General features: G+C 43.4%; 1 long non-coding RNA gene across 1 annotated transcript; it reads right to left on the bottom strand.

Moving 5' to 3' along the window:
* Positions 1-413: 413 nt before the first annotated feature.
* Positions 414-4,178, bottom strand: LOC120403368. The gene is made up of 3 exons (XR_005597529.1): positions 4,062-4,178; positions 689-836; positions 414-553 (listed from the first exon to the last, which is right to left on the bottom strand). It is a non-coding gene; the product is annotated as an uncharacterized LOC120403368 (long non-coding RNA).
* Between the last annotated feature and the right edge of the window lie 294 nt (positions 4,179-4,472).

The following is a 4,472-nucleotide window of genomic DNA, read 5'->3' as shown; positions in this document are numbered from 1 at the left end:
AGAAGACTCCAGGTCTGTATGTAGACCAGCCACCTTGACTACAGAAAATGTTCTGAAGAGCTAAGATACCACAGTGATTACTACATGCATGGATGGACAGATAGATATTCTTTGTGTATTTTCACATCATCCTTAGGAATATCTTTCTTCTATGCTTGTGCCAGCAGTGTTACACAGAAGGGCTAGGGCAACAATATTTCACCTAAGCAAACTTGATTCCAAATAATTTGGTTCTCCTCCTGCTGATCTGATTCAGTTTATTGTAAAGTAACGTACAACAATTAACTAGCCTACAGATGTCACTAGATTGTCTCTGATCCAACAAAACATATTACTGGAAAAGTACAGGCCTTGAAACTGAACAAAATTGCAAAAATATGTGAGGCTGATAACTGACATTTAAAAATTTCCCCTGCTTGCTGCTGTTTCCTCATTTCTACCAGGAGGAACAAAGACCAGGAGGACTGGATAGTTCAATGAACTCGTAAGGGGATATAAGCTTTCTTCCACTTGGACCCTCACTAGTTGGAAGGCATCCCAGGTCAGTAGTGAGCTGTGATGGCAAGTTATCACATAATGATTGTTCAGTAATCTGTATGAAATTAATTTGGTGGTCTCCGTCCTATTCTCAGTAAACAAATCTCCATGTCATTAAACCACCACCACCATCAGAACTGACGCTACTCACCATTCTTGTTGGCAGTCTTAACAAAGAGCCCAAGGACTGAAGTGCATGGAGACTGAACTATTCTCTCACATCTAGAAGTGTTCTCAATGACAAAGTTGAAGCGTGTGGGCATGACGATGTGGGGAAGCCTATACTGCCTATGGCTGTTCTGTGGAGAAAGAGATAGCATTTGTCTTCAAGACTGTCAATACGGTACCTTACCTGAGCATCATATTTTATAAAAGATTGATTAAAACATCCGTAAAAATACCTCAGAACTTTCTTATTAAATAGCAGCAAAGCATTGGTCTATGGACAGATGTGAGGAACAAGGCTCCTAAACTTAAGTTTCAGATGAAATCAACAATTCACTTAATTACTCAAAGGACCAGGGAGATACTGATGACCATATGGAGGAGATGGAACATTTGCTCTCTAGTGGAGGAAAAAAGCAACAAGCAGAAAGACTGTTTTTGCATCTTGCATCTGTGGAACTGAAGAGACCTTTGTGCTAAGTACTGCCACAGAGCTTCACATCGCAACTGGCAAGCTTAAGTGGTTTTGGAAGTTAATAAACCCTGTGTGGACATATGGATCAACAAAATCCTCACACATCACTGAATGTACAATATTACAGACCGAAATTTGGAGTTCAGACATGCGTATGCTAGAAATATTGTTATTTATACTGGGCTTTGTTACTGGGCCTGAGAGGAAAGAAGAATGTAAAAGTTAAGACATCATTAAATCCCAGTTCATCACCTAAGCCTGACCAAAAAGGTAGTGAAGGCAAAATAACTTAATTTGCTCCTTCTAAGCTGTTGTTAGCAAAGTCCTGACTGTGTGAAATATTTTGGTGTACTGGTAAAAAGTAATTAATGGCATAGTAAAACAAAGTAACATTCTGACAACCCAGGGAGTCCCTTTCAGCAGCACTCCTCAATAATGAGCTAGGATTAATACTAATGGATTGTTTCTACATATTTTTCATTATCATCATCATCATGACAAATCCCAAAGGAACATGGTCTCCTTGCAAACTGAATACCACCTGGATTGCGCCACTGAAGCTTTTGACACCCACATGATCACTGGCTGTGTAGCGACTTTTTTTGGTACACAACACTTCTGAATTCATTGGTCTTCCATTCTAATACTATGTCCATACCCAGAAAGCCGCAGAAACTGAACCAGTGCTGATGAAGGCAGTTGCTTGGTTCGGGTTTGAATATCCTCAATTCTTCTCTTGTCCTATCTCTTGATATGGGCAGCTGGGGAAGATGACAAGAACCAAAAACATCAGTCCAGGGTTCTTCAGCCCTTCACAGTACCCAAGTTTCCCTTCTGTGCAATAGAGTTGGTATGACTATGGTTCTATAGATCCGCAGCTTCGTAGCAAACTTGATGTCACCACGCCCCCACAGAGGCCACTTAAAGGGCCCAAAATACGGCAGCAGATGCTGACACATGAGTGTCTGCATCTTTTGAGCATACTTTAGCATTATCTATGAAACTGCCAAAATATTTGATACTTGCCACTGTTACCAGAAATTGGGCCAGCTAGTAAGCTTAGGGAGGACTAATGACCCACCAGAGTTTGGCAGAAAGCAGCACGTTTATTATACTGATAGCTAAGCTCAAAAGAAAGGAAGGGAGGGTGGTCACACTCACACTCGCCTACTCATGCTCCCAGGACAGGCACGGCACTGGAGATGTCAGGATCCTTCAAGGTGAGTGTCCCACAGCACAGCGATGGATGATGCGACTAAGGTAAGTCTTCCCAAGGCACAATGGAATGCAACGCAGTGAACCACTGGCCAGGCGGTCCGGGCAAAGGGCCTTAATGGGAGGTACAAGCTTGTGAGTGCACAGCTGAGCACATGGCCTCTTCCCCTTTTTAAGGACCTGCTCCTCATGGCCTGTGACTAGAGATGACTTGGCTGCATTTGGTTGGTCACACTCCATCTCAGCCAGTGTCCATGCATTGGGTGTGTGAGAGCTGCCCAATTAGAGTCCCAGACACCTTGTCTATCTGGGAGCTCTTCTGATCTTCCAGCTGTTTAAGCAGCCCATTCATCCCACAAGCATTCCAGGAAGGAGGGGGAGGGGGATCAGTGAAGAGACACTTACAGCAGATGCACCTAAGAAACCAGCATGGCTACAATCTGCATCTTCAACAAAATGTTTGTTGAGAGCAAAAGTAAAGGCTGAACGGGTTTGACTTGGAACATTGTCAAGTCATTGTGTAAAAAATATAAGGAATCCTGGTGGTCAACTCAGGCAGCCAGTTCAGAACGGGCTGTCACTAGGCACGATCTCTCCAGTCCCTAGTCATCTTTGCAGTGTTTGCAAGGAAGGTGGAACCAGCTTAACCAGTAAAGAATCAGGATGGCAGCATCAGCCAGAGTCTGCAAGGTCAGTTGCATAAATGGGAAGATCCTCTCAAGATGCTCTTTCATTGTCCATCGACTGCAGTCGCTCTTCCATATGAAGAGGGCAGGAAGTTCCAGAAGAGCCACCTTCCTTCAAAGAAGGAGAGAACAGGATCACAGTTCATAAGCAGAAGTCTGGGTAAGCACCAGGGGTTTGTAACATTACCCCTGAGTTGCTGAAGACAGATGATGGTATTGTAGTACCATGGTTGCATAGGCTCTTCCAGTTCATCTGGCATACTAATATCAACCCTGATGACCGGAAGAAGGTGGTTATTCATCCTCTGTACAAAAAGAGTGATAAGGCCAAATGTAGCAACTATAGAAGCATGATGCTATGGTCAATCCCAGGGGAAACCTTTGCTTCCATGTTAATGTCCCAAGTCAATGATGCACTTTGTGGCAAAGACCAGGATACTCAGTGCAGCTTTAGACCAGGTCATTCCACTGTCAATCAGATTTTTATCTTGATACAGCTTTTTCAGAAGACGGCTGAATTTAATAGGTTGTGTGGAGCACTTTTTGTACACTTCCATCAGGCCTTTGCTTCAGTGCCTTGAGCAAGTTTGTGGGATCTGATGAGTTCATTTGGCATCCCTGGTGTTATACTATTTCCCAGTAACAGTGGCCAAGTCCTTTATCTGGCTATCAGTATCTCTATCGCCTGGGAAGGTTAGATCTGAATGTTAAACCCTTCTCCCACTGCCCTCTGAGTTAAAGAACTAAAGAAAGACAGAGAATGTTGTGCTTCGAAAACAGAAAAGATAGTTTAATTGGGATAATTAAGAAAAACAGGGAAAAGGGAAGAATAAATGCATAAAACCTTAAAATAACAACAATTGTGATTGCCCCAATACTAACCCTTGGCCTAAATAACCTAAATAAAACATACTTTGGCACCCCAGAAACTGTACTGTTTCATGTTGGGTGATGGACTGGAATCAGATGTTGATGGTAAGTACCTGATTCAGTTGCAAGGGATCGCAGAACTCTGGACCTTTGACTGCCGGACCCGGACTGGCATGGCCAGAGGCAGGAGCACAGAGCTTTCGCGGATGACTGGACCCAGGAACCACAACAGCTGGAACCAGGTAAGACTTGATGCTAGAAGCCTTTTTATCATTGGAAGGATCAGGAACCGACGAAGGATGTCCTCGACACCCGCACAGACCTAACAGGTACTCTGCCGCTTCTCTAACGGACAGCACCCGATGTCCGTGTTCACGACTCTTATACAGTCTGTGAGCGTGTGAAAATTCTAAGCAGTCAATTGAGCTAGTTCCATTGGTGACCATTTATTCCTGGAGTTCCTTCATTAAACATTTGCATTAAGCACCTAATTAACAACAAACACTAATTTACCCATTACAATT

The sequence above is a fragment of the Mauremys reevesii genome, linkage group 4, assembly GCF_016161935.1.
Source record: "Mauremys reevesii isolate NIE-2019 linkage group 4, ASM1616193v1, whole genome shotgun sequence".
Taxonomy (NCBI): Eukaryota; Metazoa; Chordata; order Testudines; family Geoemydidae; genus Mauremys; species Mauremys reevesii.
This window is presented reverse-complemented; position numbering and strand designations above follow the sequence as displayed.